The sequence below is a fragment of the Nomascus leucogenys genome, chromosome 20 (assembly GCF_006542625.1).
Source record: "Nomascus leucogenys isolate Asia chromosome 20, Asia_NLE_v1, whole genome shotgun sequence".
Classification (NCBI taxonomy): Eukaryota; Metazoa; Chordata; class Mammalia; order Primates; family Hylobatidae; genus Nomascus; species Nomascus leucogenys.
This window is the reverse complement of record NC_044400.1, coordinates 45872061-45887768: the sequence shown is the minus strand read 5'-3', so window position 1 is coordinate 45887768 and position 15708 is coordinate 45872061. Positions and strand designations below refer to the sequence as shown.

General features: G+C 40.8%; 1 protein-coding gene across 3 annotated transcripts in view; it reads right to left on the bottom strand.

Annotated features, from left to right (window-relative positions):
- RBM47 (RNA binding motif protein 47) overlaps positions 1–15708 on the bottom strand; it is a 205730-nt gene that overhangs the window by 27885 nt on the left and 162137 nt on the right. Inside the window, exon 2 of one of the 3 annotated variants that reach the window (XM_003258612.4) lies at positions 15233–15355. The exons of 1 other annotated variant lie outside the window; for it this stretch is intronic. The gene's annotated coding sequence lies outside the window, so the exon portion shown is untranslated. Of the gene's footprint in view, positions 1–15232; positions 15357–15708 lie in introns of those variants that run through there. One more of the 3 variants, XM_030801158.1, reaches the window with a different exon arrangement.

Below are 15708 nucleotides of genomic sequence, written 5' to 3'. Positions count from 1 at the left end.
AAAATTTACAGTTTTTTTTTAAAGACACACTATGAACAATCACTGAAAATGGGCTTCTGGGATACAGTCAATTCACTGGTACTAAAGTCAGCATCTGTACAGGTCTGTAGGCAAAAGGCAATGATGTGGTAGAATAAATGATTAAACAATATTTGCATATGAACTGATTCATTCACTCGCTCATTCAAACACTAATTGAGCACTGGCTACATACAAGGCTGTGCTAGACGCTTGGGGATACAGTGGTGGCAGTAGTTCACAGTCTAGCAAGGGTAGATGAAGAAGGAAGGGGAGGCCAGGAACAGTGGCTCATGCCTGTAATCCCAGCACTTTGGGAGGCCGAGGCGGGCAGATTGCCTGAGGTCAGGAGTTCGAGACCAGCCTGGCCAACATGGCAAAACCCTGTCTCTACTAAAAATACAAAAATTAGCCGGGTGTGGTGGCATGTGCCTGTAGTCTCAGCTACTTGGGAGGCTGAGGCAGGAGAATTGCTTGAACCCAGGAGGTAGAGGCTGCAGTGAGCCCAGATCATGCCACTGCACTCCAGCCTGGGCAACACAGCGAGACTCCATCTCAAAAAAAAAAAAAGAAGGAAAGAGAGGAGACAGAGCAGAGGGAACATTATGAGCAAAGGTGGGCACTTGCAAAAATGCTGGAATAGTCTCGAATAGCTGAAATGTAGGAGGTGGATATGGGGCAGAAGATGAGGCTCAAAAAGAAAATGAAACCAGATTGTGAAGGGTCTAAGTCTCTCACTTTCTGTGGTAGACAGTGGAGAGCCACGAAGCTTCAGCCATGACTAGGAAGTTCAGGCTGAGTCCTCAATGAAAGAATGAGTAGCTCTTGCACCAGGAGTTTTATTTATTCAGAGGAATAGAAACGATTTTATAAATTTGTTTATGAAGTATTCTGCTAAGCAAGCAGGAGGCCTGAGTAGTGTTTATAAGGGGACAAGAGACCGAAAACTCAGGAATTAAAAGCATGAGATAAACCTGAAGTTCTGTATCTTGTCAGCCTTGGTCTAGCGTCCGCCAGGTCAAATCTACTGTCTATTATAAACATCCGCCTTTTCATAATACATACCACTACTGCAGTTTTTTTTAAGCCTTTTTTCTACAATTAGAATGTAAACTCTGAGGCTGGGCACAGTGGCTCACGCCTTTAATCCCAGCACTTTGGGAGGCTGAGGCGGGCGGATCACAAGGTCAGGAGATCAAGACCATCCTGGCTAACACAGTGAAACCCTGTCTCTACTAAAAATACAAAAAATTAGCCGGGCGTGGTGGCAGGCGCCTATAATCCCAGCTACTCGGGAGGCTGAGGCAGGAGAATCACTTGAACCCGGGAGGTGGAGGTTGTAGTGAGCCGAGTTCGCGCCACTGCACTCCAGCCTGGGTGACAGAGCGAGACTCCATCTCAAAAAAAAAAAAAAAAAAAGGATGTAAACTCTAAGAGAGCAGAATTTATGTCTCTTCTTGGTTATCATAAACTCCTCAAAGCTTGACACTTAAAAGAGAATAAATATTTGTCAAATAATTAAATGGACTGTGATTTCCTTCTTTTTTTTTTTTTTTTTGTTTTGAGACAGAGTCTCACTCTGTCGCCCAGACTGGAGTGCAGTGGCTTGATCTTGGCTCACTGCAAACTCCGCTTCCCAGGTTCAAGCAGTTCTCCTGCCTCAGCCTCCCGAGTAGCTGGGACTACAGGCACGCACCACTGCGCCCAGCTAAGTTTTGTATTTTTAGAGACGGGGTTTCACCATGTTGGCCAGGATGGTCTGGAGCTCCTGACCTCGTGATCTGTCCGCCTCAGCCTCCCAAAGTGCTGGGATTACAGGCTTGAGCCACTGCACCTGGCCAATTTCCTTCTTAATAACATAATCAATAGTGATAAATATTTAAAGATTACTTATTTTTGTACAAGGCACTGTGCTAGAAATGGGTGGGCGGGAACATAAAAAATCATATAAGATTGTTCAGCCCTAGGAGGTCACAAAACTTCCTTCAACAAACATTGATTGAGTGCCGAAATGAAGACAGTGGCTTAGTAAAGTGCACAAGCAAGGATGGACTGTGGGCCAAAACAGACTTCAGGGAATGAGCCAGCTATCACATGTAGCCGAGGACTGAAAGTCTGCACGTCTCTTGTTTAATTATATTTAGAGACAGATGGAAATTATGCAGCAGTAGAAGTTCTACTTATCCTCTTACACTTAGAACTAATTATGTTATCATATGCCATATTATTGCCAATGTAATACACAATGATGTTAAATAAGATGATGAAGATGAACTCCATTTTATTGAACATCTTTATGAGTGAGACCTTCTGCTGACTGCCAGCAGTTAGCACCATGAGAGAATTTCAGAGGAGGATACTGTCCCACCCTATGTCTAGTATTTCTGGAAAAGTGGCTGGAGAGTGTATTTCACTTATGTGCTAAGAACAGAGCAGCGCTAAAAGAGAATAGCCAGCTTAAATGCAATCCTCCCTACAGGGAAGGAGATGAATTAGAAATAATCTCTCTTGTTCTGTGCTCTCAGAGGTCAAATTTTTTTTTTTAAAAAAGAAAGAAATAATCTCTCCAAGAGTTTCCTTAATGTATGGTTTTAAAACTCCCAAGTTAATGATAGTTAACTATTTTTTTGAACATGTATGTGTAATTTGATTTCTCATGACATTTCTATGAGTGGAAATTTTAAATGTGGGCTCTAGAGTACGGGGTAGATGCCTGCTGGAGACCTGCACATTTGACTCCCTGGCTATTTTCATAAAGTTTTATTGGCACATAACCACAGCCATTTGTTTACATATAGTTTGTGGCTGCATTTATGGGGACAATGGCAGAGTTGAGTTAAGTAGCAGCAGAGGTGATGCGGCCTATGAAATCCAAAGTGTTACTGTCTGGACCTTTACTGCAAACATTTGCTGACCTCTACTCTAAAGTCAGATTTCCTGGGTTTGAGCCCCAGCTCTTCAGCTGTGTAGCTGTGTGACACATTGGTAAACTAACTGTTGAAAATCCTGATTCCTCATTATCCTCACCTGCAAAATGAGAATAGTGATAATTATCAGTATCTCAAAGCATCACTGTGAGGAATAAATGAGATAGCCAAGGGCTTAGAATGAAGCTAAGTAAGGGTGTGATCAGTGTTAGCTATTACTGCTCCTTTTTTATTTTTTATTATTTATTTATTTACTTATTTTTATTCATTTATTTATTTTTTGAGACGGAGTCTCACTCTGTCACCCAGGTGGGAGTGCAGTGGCACCATCTCAGCTCACTGCAATCTCTGCCTCCTGGGTTCAAGCGAATCCTGCCTCAGCCTGTCGAGTAGCTGGGACTATAGACAAGTGCCACCATGCCCGGGTAATTTTTTTGTATCTTTAGTACAGACAGGGTTTTGCCATGTTGGCCAGGCTGGTCTCGACCTCCTGATCTCAGGTGATCCGCCCACCTCAGCCTCCCAAAGTGCTGAAATTACGTGGTGGCTCATGCCTGGCCATACTGCCCCTTTTTAAAGATCAGGAGATTGAGGGTGTCAAATAACTTGACCCAACTTACAGAATTGAAGTGTAGGTCAATCTGATGACAAAGCCAAAGCTCTTTCTACCATGATACTCATTCTTTGCTACTTACTTACTTACAGCAGGTTTAGCAATAGCCAGTGTTAACAGGATAAGACCACGATTGGTGAGAAATGGACACTGGCTGATACAGTGGAAGGAATTTCCAGTACAGACACATGGTAAAGTTGTTGGGAAATCATTACTTTCTACCATCCCCATCGCTTCCCCTCTGCACCCTCCCCACCACTCTTCTAAGCTTTCAAAGAGTTCTGCAAACTGTCCCATAGGCTATTTCTGGCTCTTTGTAAAGGAGTTAACATGTTCAAACTATGTTTTTAGACTTAAAAACCTATGGAATTAAATTCTTATATGGAAATGTTGAAGGACTAGAATTCACATAATCACAACGTTTAAGTGAGAACATGGGACTGTGATGAGGCAGTGATTCCACGCCCAGGCTCTGGGGACAGACTGCGTCGCTTCCTATCTGTTGACTGTACGACTTGAAAAACAAATGCCATCACACAAGTCACTTTCTTTCCTTGAGCCTCAGCTTCACCGTCTATAAAATGGTGATAATATTATCATTAACAATGTTGGGAGGATTAAAAAGTACCTGGCTGGTTGGGCGTGGTGGCTCAAGCCTGTAATCCCAGCACTTTGGGAGGCTGAGGTGAGAAGCTCGCTTGAGCTCAGGAGTTCCAGACCAGTCTGTGCAACATAATGAGACTCTGTCTCTACAAAAAATACAAAAATTAGCCAGGTGTGGTGGTTCCAGCTACTCAGGAGGCTGAGGTGGGAGGATTGCTTCAGCCTAGGAGGTTGAGGCTGCTATGACCTGTGATCGCATCACTGCACTCCAGTCTGAGCAACAGAGGGTAACCCTGCCTCATAGCAAACAAAGAAACAAAAAAGAAAAAAGTACCTGGCTACAGTAAATGCTGAAGGCCCTTTGTTATTATTTCAGATGGTCAAGAGTAAATGTTTTTCAAGGACCTTTTTTGTAGACAACTGTATAGTCACAGTTTAGAGCCATAAATTATCTGCCTGGCAAGATACTTTTTAAAATTAAAATGTAAAGAACCTGAGGGGATTCACTCCCAAATGTTTATGGACAAATTGAAAAGGCATTTACACAGATATTACCTTCTACATTTATGTGAGAAAGTGCTTTAAGATACTGTACATGTGAAATGTGTAGTTATAATGGCTACTACTATGTTCTCTTTTATATTTGTTTAATTATGTAAGTATTATGTTCTTTTTATCACTACTTTGTATTCCTGCACGGGAGCTTTGTGCCTACCCATTGAATGTAGTGGGCCCTAAATATTGCCTGTTAACTAATTATGGTGTCATATACCATGTTAAAATTAAAATATTACGATTACTGAAGTAGGTTTAAGAGAGAAACCTGAGCATAATATTCTTAGAAAAACTTTATGTACCAGAAGTTGAATATATGAATGGTAGTTTGATGCATGATTACTTTTTAATTATAAAAGTCATCTTTAATTGCAAAAAATTCATAATAGTGTTCTTTTAGATAGGAAATTTCCTGTGTTGTTAAGAATATGATTCAAGTTACTGAGAATTTATAGATACATATTTCCTGTACATACTATTCCTATATATACCAACAATACTATACAAAAGTATTAGTCCCATTTTCTTTTTTTCTTTTCTTTTTTTTTTTTTTTTTTTTTTTGAGACAAGGGCTCTGTCACCCAGGCTGGGGTGCAGTGGCATGATCACAGCACACTGCAGCCTCAACTTTTCAGGCTCAAGCAATCCTCCTACCTCGACCTCTCAGGCTCAAGGGATCCTCCCACCTCAGCCTCTCGAGTTGCTGGGACTACAGGTCCTCACCACCAGGCCTGGCTAATTTTTTGTTTTTTTGTAGAGATGAGGTCTCACCACGTTGCCTAAAGCTGTTCTCAAACTCCTGGGCTCAAGCAATCCTCCTGCCTCTGCCTCCCAAAGTGCTGGGATTAAAGGCGTGAGCCAACACACCCGGCCAGCCTCATTTTCTTGATGGAGAAACTGAGAAGGAGGGTGATCATGTGCTTACTTCAAAATCACAATTAGATAATGGCAAATTTGTGATTGTAATTTTATAAAGATGCCTTATCTTTGGGGTGATACTTTAACTTCTTTTTGGCAGTAGAGTTGTTTTATATCCAAAACCAAACCAAACCCAGAGAGTCCAAATATAAAAGATAGAATTTTTTTAAATTTTAAAATTTGTGGGGGCTGGGCGTGGTGGCTCACGCCTGTAATCCCAGCACTTTTGGAGGCCGAGTGGAGCGGATCACCTGAGATCAGGAGTTCCAGACCAGCCTGGCCAACATGGTGAAATCCCGTCTCTACTAAAAAATATAAAAATTAGCCGGGCGTGGTGGCCTGGCGCCTGTAATCCCAACTACTTGGGAGGCTGAGACAGGGAGAATCACTTGAACCCAGGAGGCGGAGGTTGCAGTGAGCCGAGATAGTGCCACTGCACTCCAGCCTGGGTGACAGAGTGAGACTCTGTCTCAAGAAAAAAAAAAAAAAAAAAGGGCATTTTAAAATTTGTGTGTAAGAGGCTGTTTACTCAGGGTGGAATGTAGTGACACGATCTCGGCTCACTGCAACCTCCACCTCCCAGGTTCAAGTGATTTTCATGCCTCAGCCTGGGATTACAGGTGCGTACACGGCCAGCTAAATTTTTTTGTATTTTTGGTAGAGACAGGGTTTTACCATGCTGGCCAGGCTGGTCCTGAACTCCTAATGTCAAGTGATCTGCTGGCCTTAGCCTCCCAAAGTGCTGGGATTACAGGCATGAGTCACTGTGCCCAGCCAAGGGTATTTTTCATTCGTTAAATTTCTTAAATTTTACTATCACAAGGCGGATTAAGTTTAAAAAAGTTTTCTTAAATTTATGCTCAAACAGATTTAGAAAGTAAACTTCTTGCTGGGTGTGGTGTCCTAGGACTTTGGGAGGCTGAGGTAGGTGGATCACCTGAGCCTTGGAGTTTGAGACCAACCTGGACAACATAATGAGACCCCACCTCTAATAAAGTCAAATAAAATTAAATAAAACAAAATAAAATAAAATGAAAGTTCCCAAACATAAACTTACAGTCATTATAATGGTGTGTGAATGCTAGTCTTTTCCTCCTAACTTGAAACTATATTAGTAATTTGCAAGTAGTAGTTATATAGTAACAGTATGGTCTGTTATTACTGTGTTATATTGCACATGAATACATGTACAATATGCACCTTCTGGTGGTATGTCAAATAGTAGTATACAAAAATAACACAGGTCTTTTTGTAAAACAAATGACAAAGTGCCTGTCCTGAAACAAAGGCTCTGAAACAGACTGACAGAGTCAAACATTAGCTTCAGTTTCAGGTGTGACCTTCTGCTTTTATTTGGTTAACAGTCATTTCAGTTGCAACTAGGAAACAATATCTGCTACCACAGAAAAAAACACATTCTGATTATGTTGATGTCATGTTCATTGACCAGTTATCTCAAGGCAATAATTATAGTAGAATAGCATTCGCCCAGGAATACTCTCAACATTGAAAAAGTCATGAGTTAAAATACTTTCTTCTATAAATGTTTAAGTTGAATGTGGGGTATTTTGGAAGCTAAATATTTCAAAATCAACTATATTTATGACAATATGACCATAGTAGGCTGTTTATGAGAAAATATAAAAAAAGGAAGTGAATTTTCTGGTGGGGGATCACTTAAAGACAAAACGCATTAAATACAACTTTAATCCAGAAAATACATGTTCTTTTTATTCATTGCATTGTTTCAATGTTGTTCTACCTTTCTAGCTCTGGTGATAATTGTTTTTTTTTTTTCCCCTTTTCTTTTCTTCCTTTTTTGGGTACATAGTGAAAAACAAAAAAAGACAGCTTAAAAAACAGGGCCTTCTGCAAACATGGCTAAGGTTAAACTCTAATACACAATGGCTTGTTTACTTTAAAAATTTGGAAAAGTAAGCACCATGAGTTCATTGATATGAGTAGGAACCTGCGTCATCCTGTGGTATTTGTGAATATTGTGGGCCCTTTTATCAATTTCATTTGTTTCTAAGTCTTTTCAAAGAACTCTATTAGAAATGAGACCATCTGAGACAGGTCCTTTAACACAGAAAAAGTAAAATTCACCTTCTATTATGAAGTGATTTTAGATACTAAAGGCTCCTTCCACTTCTTTATGCATTGTTTGAAATGTCTTAGAAAAGTTAAAACAATAGTGTTTATACCTTATTTTATTAGCTACACTTGAAGCATTTCAAAGGCAGTGATGCTTATTTTATCCCCAGTGCCTGGCACTGAATGAATGTTTGAATAAAAGAATGAATGGATAGAAGAATGAATGAATGTGTACTGTCTTTTGTAAGAAACATGGTAGGACAAAGCTACAAAAAGAGTTTTCCTTTTATATCTAACATCCACCAAATTGCTTTGGACATTTTTTTCATGTATCTATTTACATAAGTTTTGTGGGAGAGCCATGCATGGGGGTGTATGCCTGAAATCCCAGCTACTGGGGAGGTAGAGGTGGGAGGATTGCTTGAGGCTAGGAGTTCCAGACTGCACTGAGCTATGATTGTGCCACTGCACTCCAGCCTGGGCAACAGAGCAAGACCCTGTCTCAAAAAAAAAAAATTAATAATAAAAATAATTAAAAAAAATTTTTGTGGTTTACCTGCATATAGAACTGGGTACAAATAGTCATACCCAGGTACTATGTACTATCTGGTGGTATTTCTGCATGGCCAAAAGGAGGCCATCAAAGAATGAATAGGCCAGCTTTGGTACAGGAGCTGGCATTTCTTTCTTCTTTCTTTTTTTGAGACAGAGTTTCACTCTTGTTGCTAAGGCTGGTGTGCAATAGTGTAATGGCGCTATCTCGGCTCACCGCAGCCTTCGCCTCCTGGGTTCAAGCAATTCTCCTGCCTCGGCCTCCCGAGTAGCTGGGATTACAGGCATTTGCCACCACGCCCAGCTAATTTTGTATTTTTAGTAGAGACAGGGTTTCACCACGTTGGTCAGGCTGGTCTCAAACTCCCAACCTCAGGTGATCCACCCGCCTCGGCCTCTCAAAGTGCTGGGATTACAGGCCTGAGCCACTGCGCCTGGCCAGGAGCTGGCATTTCTAACACATGCCCAGGCATCAAGAATGTCACATGGAAAAGCCACACCAACCCCTAATGGATTATATTGAATGCCAATGTTAATATCCCTGGAGCCGTCTTGGTAAAATAGGTACTGGCCAGGGAGCTATAAAATTTCCATCACTGTTTTTTTTTTTTTCTTTTTTCTTTTGGCCTTAACTGATACACTTAGCTTCTGCTACTCTGTCTCAGGAATTTGGTAGAGATTTTATGCCACAAGGAAATAGGCACATAAATGGGGCCTGCCCATGAAGGCAGTTTTTAATCACTCTTTTATTTGAAGGTATTTTGAGAGGCTGCTTATTACAGTGCTTGAGCTCGAGCTTGTGCATGCCAGAGTTCAATTGCCTTAGTTCAATACCATTTATTAACTGTGTGACTTCAGGTGGGTGACTTACTCTTCCAAGCTTCAGTTCACTCAACTGGAAAATGGGAATAGGCCGGGTGTGGTGGCTCACGCCTGTAATCCCAGCCACTTGGGAGGCTGAGGCAGGAGAATTGCTTGAACCAGGAAGGTGAAGGTTGCAGTGAGCTGAGATTGTGCCACTGCACTCCAGAGAGGCTGAGGTGGGTGGATCACCTGAGGTCAGGAGTCCAAGACCAGCCTGGCCCACATAGCAAAACCCCATCTCTACTAAAAATACAAAAGTTAGTCAGGCATGGTGGCAGGCGCCTGTAGTCCCAGCTACTCGGGTGGCTGAGGCAGGAGAATCTCTTGAACCCCGGAGGCAGGTGTTGCAGTGAGCCAAGATTGCACCACTGCACTCCAGCCTGGGTGGCAGAGTAAAACTCTGTCTCAAAAAAAAAAAAAGATACTTATTAAAAGAAGAAGGAAGAGAAGGAAAACCAGTTTTCCCAGTCTCTATAATTAAACTAGGCAGTTAGAGACAATTGGAAATTCTTACAAATTTAAATAGAAAGCACAACTATATTAATTAAACTCAAGAAATATGCACTTAAATTAAGAATGGAAATGAACAGAAAATACATATCTAGAGTTTTACTGAACCTAGAGTATTTAAAATGAAAAATTCAGGTGTCAGGAAATTTATGATTTCCCAGGTCTACTAAACTCCTGGAACAATTGTTGGCATTTAATTGCTACTCATGTCTCGCGTACTCTGTACTTTCACTGAGTGCACTTGGAGTTAATATTTCAATTAAAAAACTAATACATCAGTAAAAACGCCCAGATTTGAGCTAATCATTTATTCCCAGGCTCACAGGGAAATACTGGATATTCTTCGAGTTAATAAAGTGTGAAATGACTTTAATGCTTCAAGGGAAATATAGTATACCAGTCTTGCAAATTGTTTTTTTAGAAAGCATGGTCTGTCTTATCCCATCCTACATCAGAAAATTTAATTGGCTTAGTTATTTCCTCTTTCCCAAATCCCTTTTTATGGCAAAGAGAAAATGAGGACCTACAGCAGCCCACATTGCTGAGGACCTAAGCCAGTCCCCGTGAAAACCAAAACTGGGATAGGCTGGATTTGTTTGTTTCTCATAGGTTCCGAAGTCAGAGTTTTAAAAGATTTAACAGGCTGGGCGCAGTGGCTCATGTCTGTAATCTCAGCACTTTGGGAGGCTGAGATGGGTGGATCACCTGAGGTCAGGAGTTCGAGACCAGCATGGCCAACATGGAGAAACCCCACCTCTACTAAAAAAAAATATATACAAAAATTAGTCAGGCATGGTGGCAGGCGCCTGTAATCCCAACTACTCGAGAGGCTGAGGTAGGACAATCGCTTGAACCTGGGAGGCGGAGGTTGCAGTGAGCCAAGATCGCACCATTGCACTCCAGCCTGGGCAACAAGAGTGAAACACCATCTCAAAAAAAAAAAGATTTAACATTAATTTATTTGGAATTTGGACAGCCAACTGCCAACGTCAAGCATTCCAATGATGAGAGCCTAATAGAGAGTCTTGTTCATGTGGGGAGACCCCTGAGACCCTGAGCTGCATTAGCATGGCAGTACTGTCATCTCCAAGACCGTCAGAGAGCAGTTTGTCCAGTGCAGATATTTGAAGCGAGGCAAGGCAGCTTACACAGCCTGGGGATTCTTCGTACTTTTCAGTATTCTCCAAGGGAAGTCTAGACAGACTTCACATTTTGTTAAGTACAGCTAGGTTCCGTCCACAAAAAACAGAACTAGGACAACTGTTTCGGAAACATAGTTAGCACATAATTGTAGCTAATGTATTTTCTCTGAAGCAGCATGAAAGGAAATTTGTTTTTGTACAAAAGATGTTTTTATCTTCTATAGCCCACAATTCCCAACAACAGAGTGTCCCCTCTCCTTCCCTCTGCTGCAAATATGTGTACCTACATAACACCCACATGCACGTTTTTTTTCTAGCCGAAGCCACTATCTACCCCCGCTGTTCTCTTTTTGGGGATTTCTTCAAGCATATTTACAACAAAACACTTGCTGAGCCCAACTGCCGCCCCACTGCCGTATCCTAGTTACATGAGCCATCAGTTCCCCAAACGCTTTCTTTCACCTGTCTGTTGGGAAACCACCTAAGCCTATACGAGGAAGAAAAATCATTCAGAACAAATGTTGGCTTGAATACTTGTGTCGTTTTCTTAACTGCTTGACACAGGCTTTCACTGAGATTTGGTGGGAATCAAAAGTACATCTTTAAAAGAATCCTGGCCTTTACCTTACACTATATACAAAAATAAACTCAAATAGATCAAAGACCTAAATGTAAGAGCTAAAACTATAAAACTTAGAAGAAAATACAGGGGCAAAGTTTCATTATATTGGATTTGGCAATGATTTTTTGGACAACCCCAAAAGCACAGCAACAAAAGAAAATATAGATAAAGTAAACTTAATCAAAATTAATAACTTTTGTGCACCAAAGGACACTGTCAAGAGAGTGAAAAAGCAACCCACGGTGTAGGAGAAAATATGTGCAAATCATGTCTGATAAGGAATTGATATTCAGAACATATAAAGAACTACAACTTAATAACAAAAAGCAAACAAGCTAATTTAAAAGTGGTCAAAAAAGTTGAATAGATATTTTTCCAAAGAAGATATACATTATACATCCGCAAAGACATACATTATACGTCTGCATTACACATCTGCAAAGACCCTTGAAAAAACAAAGAAAGAAGACACACGGATACCCCTTAAGGACATGAGAAGATGCTCAACATCATTCATCATTAGGGAAATGCAAATCAAAGCCACAATGATATACCGCTTCACACTCACTGTGATGGCAATTATCAGAAAAACAAAACCACAAGTGTTGGTGAGAATACGGAGAAACTGGAGCCCTTGTGCATTGCTGGTGGGAATGTACAATGGTGCAGCTTCTATGGGAAAAAGTATGGTGGTGCTTCAAAAATATAATCATAATAAACGGAAGCACCACATGAGCCAGCAGTTTCTCCTGATGCACAGTGCAAGAAATGAACATAAGCGGTAATAATAAATATTCAGTGAATGAATGTAGGCCTCACATATCTTTTTCCCATAGAGAGATTGAGGTTGATAAGTCATAACAGATCTGGTGACACTGTCTTCTACTTTAGAGACTTGACATTGGCTAGAGGTGGGGTAGGTAAAGGGGAGGGAATAGGCGTTTATTAGGTTGGTGCAAAAGTGATTGCAGTTTTTGTCATTACATTTAATGGCAAAAACTGCAATCACTTTGCACCAACCTAAATATTTTTTGAGTCTCTATAAAAATATTTCTGGTTTTAAATCTTCCTAAATTGGTAGTACACACTTTTTACATGTGCCCTGTGAAATGCACATTGTCATATATGATACGTGGGGATAAGTGGGAAGGTGGGTAAAATTTGCTGTTTCTGAAAGAGTTGGACAATATCAAGAGCTTTACAGTGTTCATTAGTCAATTCTCATTAGCCCAATGATTCCATTTATATACATGTATAATCAAATACCCAAGCAAAGATTTACATTCAAATCTGTTTACTGCAGTGCTATTTATAACACAATGCAATGAACATAATAGTATATATTTACATGTAATGTAATAAGCACAAATATTCAATGGTATAAAAATGGTCAATACATTGTGGCATAGCCACAGCTTAGAGTACCTGTTTAATGTTCTCAGCTGTTTTAACTTTGCTAAATAATATTTAAAGATATGTGGTAGTCCTCCTTCATCTGAGGAGCACCTGTTCCAAGACCCCCAGTGGATGCCTGAAACCTCTGATAGTACTGAATCCTATATATAGTTTTTTCCTATACATATTTACATATGTAATACATACCTATGATTAAGTTTAATTTATAAATTAGGCACAGTAGGAGATTAACAACAACAATAATAAAATGTAACAATTATAACAATACTCTAATAATAAAGTTATGTAAGTGTGGTCTCTCTCTCTCTCTCAAAATATCATACTGTATGTCTCTATTTTTGGAATACATTTGACCACAGATAACTGACACCGCGAAAAGTGAAACTGCAGATGGGGGCTGACTACTGTATATGAAAATTAAACAACAAGCTGGGCGCGGTGGCTCACGGCTGTAATCCCAGCACTTTGGGAGGCTGAGGCTGGCGGATCACGAGGTCAGGAGATCGAGACCACGGTGAAACCCCGTCTCTACTACAAATACAAAAAAAAATTAGCTGGGTGCAGTGGCAGGCGCCTGTAGTCCCAGCTACTCGGGAGGCTGAGGCAGGAGAATGGCGTGAACCCAGGAGGCAGAGCTTGCAGTGAGCTGAGATCGCGCCACTGCACTCCAGCCTGGGCAACAGAGTGAGACTCTGTCTCAAAAAAAAAAAAACAAAAACAAAAACAACAAAAAAACGAAAATTAAACAACCAAACAAAATCAGAGTAAAGACACCATGTTAATTCTGGTTATATTTGGATTGTGGGCTTATGGGTAGACTTCGTTACATTTTTCTATAATTTCCAGATTTCCTTCCATTAGTATACTTTTATAAGAAGAAAAAAATTACAGTTAAAAAAATTTAGCTCTCTGAGTCCCTGAATTCAATGGACTAAATCCAAAACCCAGCCTAGGGGACATGAAGACAAAGTACCTATTTTCTCTCGCAGGGATTGTTGGGCACATCGGTGTCGCCAGCAGCCCCTCCCTGACACACCGATATCTACTGCCTCCACCTTCTGGAGCTATGTGAGGGCTGGAGTCCAAGGTCAGGGTGAGGCTAGTTTTTCTCTTATCTTCCCTTCGTAGCACACACAAGATTATCATCCATAGAATAATCTCACTCACTAGATCCATAGAAAGATCTCGGCTCAGCAGGGCACGGTGGCTCACGCCTGTAATCCTAGCATGTGGGAGGCCGAGGCAGGCAGACTGCCTGAGCTCAGGAGTTCAAGACCAGCCTGGGCAACACAGTGAAATCCCATCTCTACTAAAAATACAAAAAAAATTAGCTGGGCATGAAAATTAGCTGGGTGTGGTGGTGTGCACCTATAATCCCACCTACTCAGGAGGCTGAAGCAGAAGAATTGCTTGAACCTGGGAGGTGGAGGTTGCAGTGAGCCGAGATCGTGCCACTGCACTCTAGCCTGGGTGACAGAGCAAGACTGTCTCCAAAAAAAAAAAAAAAAAAAAAAAAGAGATCTTGGCTCACTGCAACTTCTGCCTCCTGGGCTCAGTCCTACTTGGAGAAGATTAAATGGTTGTCAAAGTGCTTTTACATATGTTGTGGTTCTTTGGACCATCATGAATTGGGATGACAGTTATTTTTACCTTATATGACAGGCGAGGAAACAGAAACTTAGAGAAGGTATGAGGATTGATCAAAAACGCAAGATACTGTCACACTGAATCCTAGTCTAGTTTGTACCAAGAACCCTTCCTTGTGTCACACAATCAAAATACAGTCTGACTGAAACATAGTTGACTGGCTGGGTGCTGTGGCTCATGTCTGTAATCCCAGCACTTTGGGAGGCTGAGGTGGGTGAATCTCTTGAGGCCAGCAGTTTGAGAACCAGCCTGGCCAACATGGTAAAACCCCGTCTCTAATAAAAATATAAAAATTAGCCAGATGTGGTGGTACACACCTGTAATCCCAACTACTGGGGAGGCTGAGTCACGAGAATTGCTTAACCTGGGAGGTGGAGGCTGCAGTGAGCCGAGATCACGCCGCTGCACTCCACCCTGAGTAACAGAGTGAGACTCTGTCTCAAAAGAAAAAAAAAAAGAAAGAAAAAAGAAATAGAGTTGACCTCTTTTTTGGGAGGTTAAGAGGCAGATTTATAAGCAACACATAGTTATATCTTGTCTCTTAAGTCACAAAGATGTAAAGTGTATAAAGACATAAAGGTTTATATTGAGGGTTCCAAATGACTTATCACGTTCTATATTCCACTAACGTTGCCACATAAACACACAACAGGTACACATTGTCTAAATAGCAGGTATCTTGGTTGATAGGAATGAAAACTTATGTTCTTGCTTAAGTGGAAAGGAAAAGGACCAGAGGAAGTACACTCACCAAAACCACTAATTTGATTTGTCTGGTCCTTTATAAGATGCAGAACGAGAGTATACAGGCAAATTCAGGCAGCTTCCTTGGGATTCCTCTGTTCAATTTTTGCAGTGCCCTTTGAGGCAAATCCTAAGGGTTAAAAAAGAAATGGTGAGAAATATTTTCTATTTCAACATAATTTTCATATGTGCATTAGAAATGGGGGGGACAGATCCTCTTGTGTAGTTCCTAAGCGTAATGGTTAGAAATTGGGGGGCCATTTTCTTCAAAAAATGAAATACCGTTACTCTAATTATCATGTTCTCTACAAACCAAGAAGTGCAACTCCTTATCTGATTCTTAAAGAAACAAGGAAGAGTAATAATAAGAAAATGACCAATTTCTTCCTTTGTGTTTTTCTCTCTGCCTTCTTCAGAGTGTGCATGACTTCAAGATGCACATAATGTTTAAGAAGGAATACAGATGTAGCCTATATTTTACAC